The sequence below is a fragment of the Amblyraja radiata genome, chromosome 26 (assembly GCF_010909765.2).
Source record: "Amblyraja radiata isolate CabotCenter1 chromosome 26, sAmbRad1.1.pri, whole genome shotgun sequence".
In the NCBI taxonomy this organism is placed as follows: domain Eukaryota; kingdom Metazoa; phylum Chordata; class Chondrichthyes; order Rajiformes; family Rajidae; genus Amblyraja; species Amblyraja radiata.
Genome location: NC_045981.1, coordinates 5,457,375 through 5,474,387, shown reverse-complemented (window position 1 = coordinate 5,474,387; position 17,013 = coordinate 5,457,375). Strand labels below are relative to the sequence as shown.

The 17,013-nt window shown below is 40.1% G+C and overlaps 1 protein-coding gene across 1 annotated transcript in view; it reads right to left on the bottom strand.

Annotated features, from left to right (window-relative positions):
- myocd (myocardin) overlaps window positions 1-17,013 on the bottom strand; it is a 467,533-nt gene that overhangs the window by 404,461 nt on the left and 46,059 nt on the right. The window contains exon 2 of the mRNA XM_033044078.1: window positions 2,190-2,255. The gene's annotated coding sequence lies outside the window, so the exon portion shown is untranslated. The remainder of the gene's footprint in view (window positions 1-2,189; window positions 2,256-17,013) is intronic.

The following is a 17,013-nucleotide window of genomic DNA, read 5'->3' as shown; positions in this document are numbered from 1 at the left end:
TCTTGGCCTTTGTTAATCTATTTCCCAAACTAACAACTACAAACTTTGATGGTCTCATTGTCACTGCCACTTCTGGGACCTTGCCGAATATAAATTGTCTGCAATATTTTATCTGCATTCGAACAAGATCTAATTTCAAAATATCGTAAGATGGCCTGTGATGTTCCAAGCTTGTGAAAAATACATTTTTATTTGTTGATATTGCATTAACTGGGATCAGGCCAGCCTTCAGCAGATTCCACCAACATACTCAGCAACTGCAATATACTGTGAGCAATGGGCAATAAGGGGGCAAGATCATAAACAGTTTACACTCAATGGCTAGACTGCCAAATGCCTGCATAGGATGCACAAATTATCCACAGAAGTACAATATTCATTGAACATAGACACAGAGGAAATGCGTACAGCTGCCCAGCTTCGGAAAGTGAAAAGTGCCTTCCCTCTGAAAGGAAGGTGTGAAAAGCTGTATCTTTCAAAAGGATAAGTTTGCTTCCCAATATATATTTTTCTCAATGCCCCAGAGCATTGCCTTTTGAATCTAAGTGAATAAGAACACACTGAGGTCTGCAAAGCTTTCAAAGGACGGACAGGCTTCTCGAATGGATAAATGACAACAAACACCTGTATTGTTTTTCCCTCTTTTGCATCATTTCACACAATGTTAACAATTACAGGGGACAGTTTGACCCTTTGAGCCTGCACTGCACCTGAGATCTTCCATTGTACAGTGGAACTCGTTGTGGCCCCACCTACAGTAGTGTACTGGGGAAATTTTAAATCCGTCAGTGCAGCAGTTATCACCATAGCCTTGCAGCTCCAGTTATCTGGCTTCCATCCGGCCTCAATCCTGTTGTGACTGTATCAATTTCTCATGGTTGCTCCGGTTTCTTTGCAAATCCCAACCATGTGCTGTGATTTGCTCTCAGCGTAGGGGGCAGGGAGGAATTGGAAGGAAATTTAATTGAAAGAGGAAAAATTAATGTTAGAATAAGACTGACGGGAATACTGAGAGCCAGCATAAACTTTATGGACCAATTGGCCTCTTTCTGTATGGCCAGAACTGTGGCCCAAGATCTCAATAAATCTTAATTTGCCATGAAGGGTAAGGTTAGAGATTTTAACATGCATATGTATAACGGAAATTAGTAACACAGTTATTAAAACATGTGTGCCCAAAACGTCAAACACAGAGGCACACAGGAAAAAGCTAGGAGTTAGCATTTAGCCTCAGCAGGAGTATCAAGTCCAATTCTGCACATTGAACTTTGGGGTATGAAAGAGAATGAGTCTACGAAAAGGGATTACCATTTAACACCTCAACCTGAGAAACTGCAAGTGTTGAGCTAAGAAAGTAAAGCTGAAATAAGGCACAGGTATGAACATTTAGAAGGGTTTAAACAAGTGTGAAAATGTTTCCAAAGGGTGAAGGATCAATAATTAAGAGGGAACAGATGTAATGGTGACTGACTGCAGATTGTGAGAGAATAAAGCTTTGCACTGAGTGATGAAGAATTCAAACATGCTGCTTGATAGGTTGCTGGATGCAGATTACATATTGAATTGGAAATATCTGAAAGGGAAAAATTATAGGCATACACGAAAACAAGATGGTGGCATGAGGCCGATCACGGTCCATAAAAGTTGACACACACACAATGGGCCAATTGGACTATTGCTGCAGTATGTTATCGTCTATAATAGTTCTAATGGGCACCCATAAATCTTCTGATGAAGTAAGGTGGGAAAAATATATAATAGTGATTATGTGAACAACACATCAGGATTCTGTTCAGCCACTACACGAAACTGAGAGATTACATCAAAATCAACAAAATGAAGTTCACATTTTCAGACATTGAGATATCCACATCCTAATATAACAGTCTGGAAAATATAGTTAATCATGCACAGCTATTTTGTGTCACAAATTTAAAAAAATGTGTACAATAGAGTTTGTTCCCACACTTTGTGCCCTGCAGCTCTGATTTCATTGGCAATGGTTCACTGATGCACGAAAATGGCATTAATTTGCCAACTCTGATCTTAACGTTAACTGCTACAAGTGTGGCACCGTCGACTACATTCGGAACAGTCAAATAAACCACACAATTGTTTAGTTTCTGCCTATATGTAATAAATGCATGCAGTTCCATGAGATGGTTATAACCTGAAATCATTCATCTTACCAGCATTGGACTTTAAAGACGGGTTTTGAACCAAAGCTTCTGTAAGACGGATCTCCGCCCATGAGACTGCAAAACATTTGAAGCACAAAATCAATTCTAACATTCTAAAATAGTTTTTTTTTTTTAAATCAAAAGTATCCATTGATATTTCCAACAACCTGCTTCAACACAGACACCTTAGAAATAAAATGCAACAAAATGTTCTCAAAATTTGAACATAAATCTGTTTTCTTCATTTCTGAAGTTTTTCCTTCAGATTTCACTCAAGTTGGTGGTAAAAAAAAAAGTAGCTGTAATGTTCATGACCATGGGACGAGAAAGCACGGTTCTACATTCTCCACTTCGTAATGATGTCACAAATCAACACCTCAGTTTGCTTTATAAAGTGAGGTATTTGATTTTTATTGTGCCGTGCTGCTGAACAAAACCAAAGGACTCAGGTGGAGGAAGGGTTAAGCCCCAGTCTTACTGTTCAAGGTAATTCACGAGTTCTCCTGAGTTTTCCCCTGATTCGAACTCGGAGAATGTCCGTAGCGGGTCCGTAGGAGTTCGTGGATGTCTCGTAGCGGCTCGTACGAGTAAAAAGTACCGATTTTTTCCATCACATGTATTTTTTTACTCGTGGACATTTTTTACATGGATGAAAAACATCATGAGTTTACCGGATGTCCCGAGTACCTACCGTTAGCATTACGAGCCGCTACAAGACGTCCTCGAACTCCTACAGACATTCTCTGAGTTAGAAGACTGCAGAAAGTGTAACGCCAAGACCAAAGTTGACATCATGGCATCTGCAAAAATTAATTTTCCCTCAGACGTGAACACACTAGTGGCAATTTCTGCCTAATAGAAACGGATGGAGTCCTTGAACTGTGAAGATAAGGGTAGGAAAGAGGACTTCTCAGTGAGTCCACATCCGCCTACACTTCCAGCAAGGAATTTGTTGATCTAAACTTCAGTGAAAAAGCTTGAGTAAGGGCACCTTCAAGGAAATCTGCCTCTTGTTGCTGCCACTAAATCAGCCATGTAACTGGATAGAAACCACATTGTGAGTAGCTGTTGAAATAACTATAAACTGAGTGAGTCGTGATCTTCCGAGGTTGAAGGAAATATTTAGAAAAGCTTGACATCTGCACCCAATGCTGCCTAATGGAGGTCTCTGATGGTCTGTATTCAGGAGATAACTAACTACCTCGCAAGATATTGCAGCGAATTGTGGACGCAGCCCAGAAAATAACACAAACCAACCTCCCTTCCATTGACTCCATTTATACCTCATGATGCCTCAATTGTCCATTCAGCAACAGCCCTGCTGATAACCATCACAGCATTCAATGTAGTTCAAGGTAAAAGGAAAGGTCAACATTTCAAATCAAATGCATAAATGCAAACATGCAGTTTTTAGCGTAAATAAAAAAGCTGTTTGCATTCTTTTCGCTCCTGTCTTGGTGGCATCCTCCTTTTTTAACGCAAGTCTAAACCAGTCACCGCAACTGACCTCCGGTGCAGGAGTGCACATAGTGTTCATGAAGGAGGCACAAGTTTCTTCTCCACCAAGTTTACTGGCCTGAAAAAAGTGTAGCTTGCTTTGCCAATTTTAGAATGTGATCCAAAATACCCACCAGCACCTCCTGGAGTCACAGTAAACTACCAACAGAGGTACAAGTATGCTAATAATAGTGCAAGATAGCAAGAATGAACTTGGGGCACCCTGCCAAGAAAATATACCATGCATACAGCAATAAACAGGACACTTAAAGACAGGCACGCTGCTTGTATCGAATGTCATGATGCAAGTTAATCTTGCATAATTTTTAAGGTTAGCCATTTTATTCCATTTGGTTTTGAAGGTTGGGTGGGAATGGAACATAGGACTTCATAACTCAGAGTAAATGGTCAGTTATTGAGAACTTTCCATTGGCATTGCAACATGGGTCTGTTATCTAAAATGACAGATCCTGAACTTGACATAAAATATGAAATTTGAAAGAGAATTTAATAAATTATGTGGTCGGGAAGCGGTTGGCAGTTGAATTTCAGCACATTTAGTGCCAGCCTTTTGAACCATGATAAGATGATTACCTTTTAAATAGAACATGCCAAGAACAATGGATTTTGATAGAAAGTGATCCATTACATAGATTACTGAAATGCAGGATTCTTCCACAATATATCATTTACAAGGTAATTCAAATGTTAGCTTTTATAAATACGGGCTAGATTATTAATCGAAGGAAGCTTCGTTACATGATTTCTGCATTAACCTTGTTAAGTGCTGCAAGAACTTTGTACTTTTCAATGAGTATAATTCCATTCTTGCACGTTCTAGGCAGGATAGATCCAGTATGATTAATCTCTCCACTTTCGACAATCCCCCATCCCAGTGAAAAACTTCATAGCTTTTCACCAGACTTTGCACAACCTCTATAATAACAATGTCTCTCCTTGGGTAGAAAGATGTTAACTTGTACACAATATTCCAGATGCTCCTTCACCTAATTGTATCTGAACATCAAAACATTTGTATTCATATTTCCGATAAAATATACCAAAACACCAAATGCTTCCTAATTTTTTGATGCATCTTCATGTTAGCTTTCTGTGACTCTGGTGCAAGGTCATCCCAGGTCTATCTGAACAGACATCTTTCAATATTTCATCACTTAGAAAATAATACAACTCGTTTTCCTTCTACCTATGTGGATGACCTGGGGTTTTCCACATTATGTTCTGTCTGCCACGTCCTTGCCATTCATTTGGCCTGAAAATACACTGCATTCTACTCACAACAAATATTGCCGTCCAGTCTTTTTAGCGTTTACATTCAGCAAATTTAGACAAATGGGTCACTTTATAGAACCCCCCCCACCCCAGCAAGAACTGTAGTTATTTCTCTTCACATAACCCTAGAATTATGCTTTTTGACAAGAATACTTTATGCATTTCATTTTTGTGACTTTCCAGGATTTAATTTTGTTAGGGATTGAATATTATACTTTTATTCTGGGATTATGCAGAGAGCAGCTATTAATACAAATGAGAAGCAGTCCTCAAAACAAAACTATTCACAATGTAACCTCCACCGATACCTCAAGGACATTGTCCTATGCCCAACAAACAGCTGGTTTCAGTCTGATTTTACACTATTGTAAATTATGCATGGACACACGTGAATCAGCGCACAATGAAATCCCCTAGACGGGTTCAAGAACGGATTAAGTGGCCATTCTGTTACATAAAGCATTGACATATTCCTGCCAATCAATATTCGGGGCATTTGTATGTCCAGAGAGATATCGCATATTAATATGATAAAATAACTACATTTCGAGTGCCAGGGGTATTTGCTCAAATGCCATCAAACATCCACAGAGATGCTTAAATAGTCAAAGAAGTCTAGTCAGTTGAGATATGCTCCCATTGTAAATATGTAATCCTATTAAGTTACTTGTCTTCACCCAAAACGGATAATTAAACTATACAAGGTACCACTGCATTTTGGGTTCGAGTAATGGAAATTTGTCTTTGCAGAAGTCACAAATCATAACCAAAAATTATTACCAAAGAATTTAAAAAAAATGCTCATTTGTAATGTGTGTGTGCGAAAGCTAAACACAAAATGTGAAAGAAACAAAACATTTTTCCAATTCTTGTCATGGGTTCACACTACGGAACATCACAATACAGACCATTCAAGGAATGCAGCTCCTTTGTGCAAGTACTATAATTGTAACAATTGAAACTAAATGTAATCGCCTGCTGTTTCTACTGCGATTAAACAGTTTAAGATCTGTGTACTTTGTGTTCAGCAAGATTCTCCAGGAGAGAGATCCTTCCAGAATGCATGTTTGTCGTGCTGCATATTGACCATTGACCTTTACAATTCCAGGCTTCATCAGGCTCAGTCTATAGCCCATCACCTGTATTGTGTGCATCACTAATCTGATCTATAGAAGCATAGATTTGTGATTGTTGGTGTGTTTCCTGAGAAGCAAAGAAAGGTTCCAAAAATAAACTGATCAGAAAAGCCCCATAACTGCTGAATGTGAAATGCCCTGCCCCGAGAGGAATTATGTACATGAACCTTCTAGTTATATACAGCCTTGCTCATAGAGAGGAATGTTTGGGAGAGCAGGATAGATTTGTTAGCTGCTGTAGACATCTTCTGCCATGTGGTAACCCAATTCATGGCAAAATCTGAATGGTTAAGTTAAACGCCCTGGTTTAACTACATGTTATCATCAGTTGGAATGCCCTCATTTTTATTTAAATGTATTGCCGGGCATTTCCAACTGTTCAGGGTATGAGTATGAACACGAACACACACACACACACACACGCACGCACGCACGCACACGCACACGCACACGCACACGCACACGCACGCACACACACGCACACACACGCACACACACACACACACACACACACTCAGTTTGAAGAAGCTTCGAACCAAAACGTCACCTATCTATGTTCTCCAGAAATGCAAGCTGAGTTACACCAGCACTTTGTGTCCTCGGGACAGAATCTGGTCACAAGCTATAGAGGATCTAGAGATTCTCTATCAATGCTTCAACACAATCATGAGATACTGGTAAAGTTTACCAATATTAACTACAAATATTGTGTTCACACCAGCTCAATGCATTCAATGCTCATTTTGGACAGAAGGGCAATGGATTGATGTAACCTGGCCTGTCTCCCTCAGTGGCATCTGTCCTGTGATTATCATTGCAGAACATTTTTCAACTGTCCCTGATGGAGTACCGGCCATATCCTCAGGAACTGTGTGGACCACTGGCAGGAGTATTGGTGAACAACCTCTCCCACCTGCTTCAACAAAACCACTATCATCCCAGAACCAAGTGATAAACAATCTAGTATGTCTTCTAGCATGTCCTGGTCCAATCTCATCAATGCCTCTACTTAGAGTCACAGAATCATTGATTAATACAGTGTAGAAACAGGCCCTTCGGCCCAACTCGCCCACACCGGCCAATAATGTCCCAGCTACCCTAGTCCCACTTGCCTGCGCTTGGTCCATAACCCTCAAAACCTGTCCTATCCATTAACCTGTCCAACTGTTTCTTAACTCCTCTACCTCCTCTGAAGACTAAAGGAAATGAAGCATGTCTCAGTTGACTCTTACCAATTTCTATAGATGCACCATGCTTAGTGAAAGCATCGCATTGGGACACAATTGCTCAATAATTTGCTTACATTTAATTTGAACCATTTATTTGCTTTGCTTACGCATACTTGTGATGTGGGTGGGATGCAAGAAACTTACTGGAAGTGTTTATGGTGTCAGTAATGTAAAGCATCTGGGAGCCCTCAGCATTGCAACCCTGATCTGATTGATAATATTGATAATATTTCTCAAGTGGAGGCTATTTCTATTAACTTTACAAACAAGTCCCATAAATCAGCTTGTGTTTAAACCCCCCACCCACAAATTACCAGAAGGAAGAATCATTGCCATAATGCATCCACCGAAATGTATACATTAAAAAAAATTAAATGTTAATTATGCAATAACTCATGCTAATATGGTGAACAGATGAGATGTTTCCTCATTCAGATACATTAAATAACTCTTTCAAAAGTATTGCATTCAGGACCGGCACTGAGCCAAGGATCATCAATACAAGTTGAGTTATTTTTCAGAAAGAACATTTGCTGAAGGTTTTAAGAATTTTGAGAATTTTTAGGATAGGGCAGAACACTTCGAAACTGGGGAGAAGCAGTGTGTACAGACACAAAAAGCTGGAGAAACTCAGTGGGACAGGCAGCATCTCTGGAGAGAAGGGATGGGTGACATTTCTTCAGACCGTTTAGTTTAGTTTCAAGATGCAGCGCGGAAACAGGCCCTTTGGCCGACCAAGTCCGCACCGACCAACGATACCCGCACACTAACACTACCCTGCACACTAGGGATAATTCCACATTTATACCAAGCCAATTAACCCACAAGCCTTTACGTCTTTGGAGTGTGGGAGGAAACTGAAGAAAACCTACGTGGGTCACGGGGAGAACGTACAAACCAAAGATACTAGATATGATCTTTGGTACAAATTCTGTACAGACAAGCCCCTTTAGTCAGGATCGAACCCGGGTCTAAGGCAGTAGCTCTCCCGTTACACCACCATTCTGCCCCATTGATATTATGGCACATTAATAGTGATGGAAACAGACCTTTTTGTCCAACTCATCCATGCTGGCTAAGTGCCTGTCCAAGCTAGTCCCATTTGCCTGCACTTGACCCTTATCCCTCAAAACCTTTCCCATCCATATACCTGTCCAAATATCAGCTGATATGGTCACTTAAAACAATAGTTGGAGTTACATTTCCATGACAACTATACTGTGGTAAAGTAAGCATAAATATTATAAAGCAATTTTTCAACAGGCTCTTCACACCTTCTACCATTGCCTTGCGGCATATCTATCAGTAGGGATTGAATGGATTACCTGCATTTGACAGTCAGTTGTACATTCCTGTCAAATTACATTTGAGAGACTAGATTTCTCAGGGTTTGCGCATTTATTTTACATATTTTACATAAATTACACAATTTAGAATATCCTGGCAATACTGCATGTATTACACTTAGAATTTATGTGATATGATTCAATGGAGTTTATATGCGACCATGTTGCTCTTTAAAGGCAGAGGTCATTGAAAATCTAAGCCAGGATTTCTCCTTTGAGGTAATGTGAGTGGTGATAAATACAAGTATCGATGCACAGCTGGTTTTCACTTTGGTTATATTTCACATCAGTGCAAAAACAAATATACAAACGAAATTTCTAATTCAGACTAGAAATTTATAGTAGGGTTAAGGGCAGAACACAGTCAGAGGCAATAATGTGCAGCTGATTTCCAGAATGCTCACTTTTGACGCGTCAAGAGTCTGTTACTCAAAAATGTGACTGTCGGTAACTCAATGCATGACACGTGCTTCAGTGTATCAAGGCACTAAGACAGTGTTTACAACTTGGTCAGGCAAGGAGGATTCCATGGTCAACCCAAAGAATAATGGCCATATGAAACTTAAACAAAAAACATATGGCAGATCAGAAGATTGGACAGCATATGAAAACACACAATGAATGGCCGACAAAATAGTAATGAAGGAAAAATTAGAACACGAGATAAAACTAACCAGAAATAGAACAACATTGTTGCAAAGGTTTCAAGAGATATTTAGAAAGTAGTTTACAAATTCACACCGTGCGATCAATAATGGGAGATTGAGACGACGAATGTATTAAAGAGATATTTTGCATCAGCCTTCACCCTAAAGTATGTAAGTAGCATTACAGGGATAGCTGTATGTCTAGTTTAGAGATTCAGCACGGAAACAGGCCCTTTGGCCCACTGAGTCCATGCCGACCTGCAATCCCCACACACTAGCATTATCAACACACTAGGGACAATTTACATTTATACCAAGCCAATTAACCTACAAATCTGCACGTCTTTGGAGTGTGGGAGGAAACCGAAGATCTCAGAGAAAACCCACACGGTCACGGGGAGGACGTACAAACTCCGTGCAGACAGCACCCATAGTCAGGATCGAACCCGAGTCCCTGGTGCTGTAAGGCAGCAATTCTACCGCTACACCACCATGCTGCCCTGCAATTGGAAATAATGGACAGACTCTGGAAAAATCAATCACCAGGGTATTGGTCCTGGTGTAGCGGGGACTCCAGGAGTCCAGCCAAGAATGAGGCGAAAACAATTAAGTGAACAAAACGGTGTTTATTACTGCACTGTGCTGCTACCAACTCCAACCCCGTGACCCGACCTTAAATACCCCGGGTCAGACCCCATGACCAAATGCCTCCCACTCCGAGACGCTCAACTCTTCCCTCCTAAGTCGAGGGTTCGCTACCCGTGGCTAGCCACCAGGTACCGCCACACTGAGAATAATATTGGAATTACTGGTTTCCCATGGACTAAGTTGTTAAGAATCTGGTGAGATACTTGATGAGATGATTTTAAGTTTCCAAAATTCCCCAGATTCAGGGAATGTTCCTTTAAAATTAAAACTAGTAAACAATGATGCAGGCAGTAAGTGGGGAACTACAGGCCAATTAATTTAACATCTGCCATTGGGAAAATGTTTGATGTAATTATTAAAGATATTACAGCTGGGCAATTAGAAATATTAATCAGGAAAAATCAGCATAAAGTCCTTTGAAGATGTAACATGTGTGGTGGAAAATGTCAAACCTGCAGATGTACTCTTACATTTCCAGAGGCAATGATCAGGCATCACATCAGAGGTTATTGCAGAAAATAAAGCACTTGCTGTAGCACAGAACATAGTGCCATAGATGGATGGTTGGTTGGTTAGCCAACAGTGTCGATATAAATGGGTCTTTCTCACGGTAGGCAAAATAAGAGTAATGCGTTGTAAGATTTGGTAGTGAAGCCTCAACCTTTCACAAAATATAAAAATTACAAAGATGAGATCATGAAAGGTGCGACAGTTAAATTTCATGATGACACAAAGATACATTGAAAAGTAAGGTATAAAATGAACATGAGGCTCCAGAGAAAGACTGATATAAGCAAAGTAATAGAAAAGTTAATAGAATGTTATAGTTTATTTTTCAGTAAATTGAATGTAAAAGTAGGAAGACCGTTTTCCATTTATATAGGGATCGATGAGATCCTATCTGAAGCATTGTGTACAGTATTAATCCCTTTCTTTAAGGAAGGATGCTGATTTATTGGATAGAACACAAAGTTCTGGAGCAACTCAGTGGGTCATGCAGCATCTCTGGAGGACATGGATCTGTGTTGTTTCAGGTTGAGGCAGTTTGGAGAAAGTTTACTGCACTGATAAGTGGAGTGGATAGGTTGCCTTATGGGAAAAGGTTGGACAGCCTAGACCTGAACCTGCTGGGATTAAAAGATTAGATGAAGTGATTGAAACCTTGATGAATCTTGATAACGTAGATTTGCAGAGGGTGTTTCATTTTGTGGGCGAAACCAGATCTAGGGATCACTGTTTAAAAGTAAGGAGTCATCCATTTCTGAGATGAGGCAGCCAATATTCTCCTTTGCCTGGTTGTTTCCCAACACTTCCTCTAAACTTGGAATGTAGAAACAAGAAACTGCAGGAGCTGGTTAACAAAAAATGACGCAAAGTACTGGAGGAACTCAGTGTATCAGGCAGCATCTCTGGAGAACATGCATAGGTGACATTTTGGTCCAGGATTCTTCTGGTTCCCCCCTCGTCCATATCCACCTATCACTTTCCAGGCCTTGTCCTGTCCAACCTCTCTTTCAGCTCCCCCCCCCCCCCCACACCACCCTACCCCCTACCCTACCACAATCAGTCCGAAGAAAAGTCCAGATATGAAACGTCACCTATCCATGCTCTCCAGTGATGCTGCCTGACTCGGTGAGTTAATCTAGCACTTTTTTTTTCCCATTAAACTTATTGAGTTCACTGGAATGTTACTGCATAACATCTAAAAAATAAAGTAAAAACAGGCTATTAATAATATAACATCTGAGAGCCCTGAAAATCATCTTGTGCAGCACCTCCACAGTTCCTAGCATTCCAGGTTCATGGAGTTTTACTATACTCAATGAAGTTCTGATCACCTTACCAAAGGATGGATATACTTTCCTTAGAGATGTGTTCAATAAAGGTTCACTGCATTTGACTCTTGGAATGAAAGGACACACTCAGAAGGTTGAGCATAGGTGGGCCTATATCCTTCAGTTTGGAAAAATAAAATCACCTCAGTGAAACACAAAATGTCAAGATGGCTGCAGCCACGCTCCAGAAGAGAGCATTGTGAACATTACAACATCATAATTAAGAATTATGTATTATCTCAAATAAATGTCTGAAACTATACTGCCAGTTCAGATTACCTAGCCAAAGGAAACAGTTTCTCAGCAATCGACCACGTTAATCTCTCTCCAAATCTGTGCCTCAGTTGGATCATATTTCATTAATGTCAGAGTCAAAGAGCTGCAAAGAATGGGAAGGAGGGTCTTTGACCCAGCTCATCCAAGCCAACCAAGCTGCCTCCCAGAGCTAGTCCTAATTTCCAGCATTCTGCCCACATCCCACTCAACAATTACTATCTATGTTTCAATGTTTCTATGTATCCGTGTACCTGTCCAAATGCCTTGTAAATATTGTAATTGTAGTCACCTCTACCACATCCTCTAGCAGCTCATTCAACATACCCACAACTCACTGTGTTAAAAGATTGCCTATCAGATTGCCTTTAAATCTTTCCCTTCTCAACCCTGCATCCTCTCGTTTAGACACCCTAATTCTAGGAAAAAAGGCTATGTCCATTCACTTTATTCATGCCCCTCATGATTTTAAATACTCCTAGAAGGTCATCTCTCAGCATCCGATGCACTGGAGAAAAATAAAACAGCCTGTCCAGTCTCTCCTTAAAACTTAAGTCCTCCAGTCCCAGTTAATGTGAAAATTACAACCAAATCAAAGTGGGGTTTTATGATACAAAAATCTTTTTTTTTAATATAAGGTTCCATTTTATTATTTAGCCAAAATGTGCCATCTTGCACTTACAGTTATTGAGCATTGACTATTATAATGATTATAATTATAACTATCATAATTAGTTTTGCAAAGAACAAAAGAGAGCATGTGACCAGTGTTAGGTCAACCCTAACCTTACTTGCAACTTTCAATGTTCCTGATAATTCAGTGAAAATAAACCGTCTACAAAAAAAAGGGAGATTGATTACAGCATCCAGAACCAAATTAAAGCAAATAATACACGTACTGATACGGGAATTAATTCCAGTTAAAATTGAGCCGTGAAACCCTACTACAATGCACATGTTGACACAGCCTCACTTGCATCACACATCTCTTTTTGTGGTGTGCCACAAAGCAAGTGCAGACAAATGCTAAATAAAACTGCAGCACAGCTAAATGCAAAGCACAGGGAATATTGTCGCAGGCACTGTCGTCATTTCTGCAAATCAATTTTTCATTCTGACTTTCACCTTTAACCGCAATTATTTTTAAATCGAAGTGGATTCCCGGAGAACCAAGCAAAGTTAGTTTTGGCTCCAAGAACTCTCCAGATGTGAGATTGGCTGGCACAGTGGCATAGACAGGGTCTAACTCCAGTCCAGACCAGTGTCTGCCAATTTTAAGGTTCTTCGGTAAAATGAGTTCAGCTGATCACAATCTATTTGTCAGTGAGGAGACGACAGAATATTAATTTCTTATTGTGAAGAAAGTCCTACATTACACAAAACATCCTGATGAATCACTTCTGTGATCTTTCTGATGATACCCCTTCCTCTGTTTCTCGTTCCACAAGGTGTGCCTGAACTGTTGAGTGTTTCCAGCATTTCCTGCTGTTCAAATGGATGGCTGAGTAATGATGTGACTTAGGGTCTCGACATCACACTCAATTGTTCAGGGCTGAGAAAGCAACAAATTAAGCTTCTGCCTCTTCTGCTAACATGCAATGAAATGTTCTGATCATCATACTATTTGTGCCTCCTTTGTTATTAACACTTGTCAATGGTGAAAGACATTAATTCGAGGTTTTGGCAGATTTATTTCAGGGAAATAGACATGAGGATTCAGGATCTAAATATTTTAAGCATGACATAGTCAAGTAGAGAATGCTTCAAAAGGAAAAGCTGAATTCAAATCATGATTCTCAAATGGCCATTAAGGTTACCATAGCAGTTAAAGACCTGTTGTTAACTGATGAAGAGTTGGCTTCTTGTGAAATCTTGCAAAATAAAATCCTGGGAAAGATGGACCAGTAAACCCAACGTTACTTAGGTAAATTACTGGAGATGATTCGGAGGGATAAGATATACATGCATTTGGAAAGTCCTAGTTGATTGGAGATAGTCAATGTGTTTTATGCATGAGAAATTGTGCCTCACAAATTTGAGTAAGTTCCTTGAAGAAGTAACAAAAAGGTTACATAGAAACATAGAAAATAGGTGCAGGAGTAGGCCATTCGGCCCTTCGAGCCTGCACCGCCATTCAATATGATCATGGCTGACCATCCAACTCAGTATCCCATACCTGCCTTCTCTCCATACCCCCTGATCCCTTTAGCCACAAGGGCCACATCTAACTCCCTCTTAAATATAGCCAATGAACTGGCCTCAACTACCTTCTGTGGCAGAGAATTCCACAGATTCACCACTCTCTGTGTAAAAAATGATTTTCTCATCTCGGTCCTAAAAGACTTCCCTCTTATCCTTAAACTGTGACCCCTAGTTCTGGACTTCCCCAACATCGGGAATAATCTTCCTGCATCTAGCCTGTCCAACCCCTTAAGAATTTTGTATGTTTCTATAAGATCCCCCCTCAATCTTCTAAATTCTAGCGTGTACAAGCCGAGTCTATCCAGTCTTTCTTCATATGAAAGTTCTGCCATCCCAGGAATCAGTCTGGTGAACCTTCTCTGTACTCCCTCTATGGCAAGAATGTCTTTCCTCAGATTAGGAGACCAAAACTGTACGCAATACTCCAGGTGTGGTCTCACCAAGACCCCGTACAACTGCAGTAGAACCTCCCTGCTCCTATACTCAAATCCTTTTGCTATGAATGCTAACATACCATTCGCTTTCTTCACTGCATGCTGCACCTGCATGCCTACTTTCAATGACTGGTGTACCATGACACCCAGGTCTCGTTGCATCTCCCCTTTTCCTCATCGGTTGATGAGGGATGGGTTGTAAACATAGTATATATAGACTTCAACAAGGCCTTTGATATGGTTCCATGTGGTTGGTTGCTCTGGAAGGCTCGATCTCATAGAATCCAGTGAGAGCTATTTGAATTTGCTCTTTGGGAGGAAGTTGAGAGTGGTGGTGGAAGATTGCTTTTCAGATGGGATACCCAAGACCAGTGGTATGCCTCAGGGGTCAGAGCCAGCCCAATTGCTTTTTGTCAACTACATCAACAATTTGGATGAGGATGTACAAGATATGATTCGTAGGTTGGCAGATGGCTTTAAAATGCGGCATCATAGGCAGTGAAGATGGTTATCAAGAAATACAGTGGGAGCTTAATCAGCAGCACGTGGGCTGAGGAATGGAACAAGGAGGTTAATTCATGAGGCGGAAAGTCAGACAAGGGCAGGACCTTCAAAGGGAATGGTAGGACCATGGGGAGCGTTGTAAAGCAGAGGGATCCAGGACTACATAGTTCACTGAAAATGATATCACAGGTAGATATGTTGCTGAGAAAGGCTTTTGGTACACTGGCCTTCAATCGGGGACTTGAGTATAGAAGTTTGAACATTATGAACATACTGTAGCGAGTCTTTTACCTTACACTTGAATGCAATATTTATGCTTTAAATTGGATTAGCTATGAATAAGGTTAGGCTAAATTACATTCCTAATTACATTCCACAGTAGAGTCAGGCTCTGATCAACAGGTGCAGCACATGAATGATCTTAGTATATTCATGTATGGAAATCAGATTATAATCAAACACTTGGCCCATGTTGACCAACCTGCACACCTGGTACTACTCCTGACCCCGACTCCAGTTGCATTCCTTCTCTTATTCCTGACCTCGAGTCCAGCCTTACACCTGGCCGCCTATTCTACCCTTATCATAGTTGCTTACCTGCTTAGATTCCGAGTGCTGAACACTCCCATTGTCCCTGCTTTGACTGCACACCTAGTACTATTCCAGACCTTGACACTGGATGCACACTTGGCCTTGCCCCTCTGCAATGACAATATATCTGGACCACACATAGAGCCCCATATCTGACTCCCTGGGCCTACTACGTTCAAGTCCACAGGTGCTTATCTAATTCGGTAATCTTTTATGGGGCACTTCACAGACCAAATTTTGTATAACAAAATTTGTATAACAAAATGTGTTACATCCATTGGCTTCCTTGTTATCTAACATGCTAGTTACTTTGTCAAACAAGTCATCAATTGGTTGAACACAATTTCTCACCCATAAAATTATACTCACTCAGCTGTATAAGTATTCTGTTGCCATTTACTTCATTTTCCTAACAAACAGTCCTGAAATCATTTTCACCCCCAATATTTTCAGTATTTTGCTGTCTTCCTCTCAGCTGAGACTTTTCTGAAATGCAAAGTCCAATAACTATATATTTAAGCAGTATTATTCTAATAAATGTGATCTTGAGAGTACATAATATTTTCTGTGGTATTCATAACACAACAATGATAAAAGGACCTTTGTTTTGATTGCACCTATCAACATGCATACATTATTATGTTACAGTTAATATGTACCAAGGGCAAATTTTTGTTCCAATGCTCCCCATTCCTAATTACTTTTACATTAAAGTGATTGAAATCCAAGTTGAGTTTAAATGGCATCTGAAAAATAAAATCTCGGGAATGGATGATATTCATTACGTAGTTGGTTGGAGTCAGTATCAGCACAATTACTATATTAAACTTTAAATCTTCGGATGTCATGGTTCAAGCTAAAAGTAAAGACAAAAAATAACCTCCTCACACATTCCCTTGCAAGTATCTCTGTCTCTCCTTTAAAATAACCCCCTTCTTTGAACAATCTCATCTGAATCAGTTTCCATCTGATTACACTCCTTGAGGATGTTCATCTACATGTTCAATTAATAAAACAACGAGATTGGGGACATTTCTATTGAACCTGTCCAATTATTTTTTTTTTGGAGGGGAGGGGTTTAGAAATAGTCAGTGAGGTAAACAAACATAATAATTGAGTGGCAAATGACAATAGTGCTACCTTCCCAATATTTAACTGAAGGAAATAATGGGTTATCGGGGCTGTATGTTGTGACAGA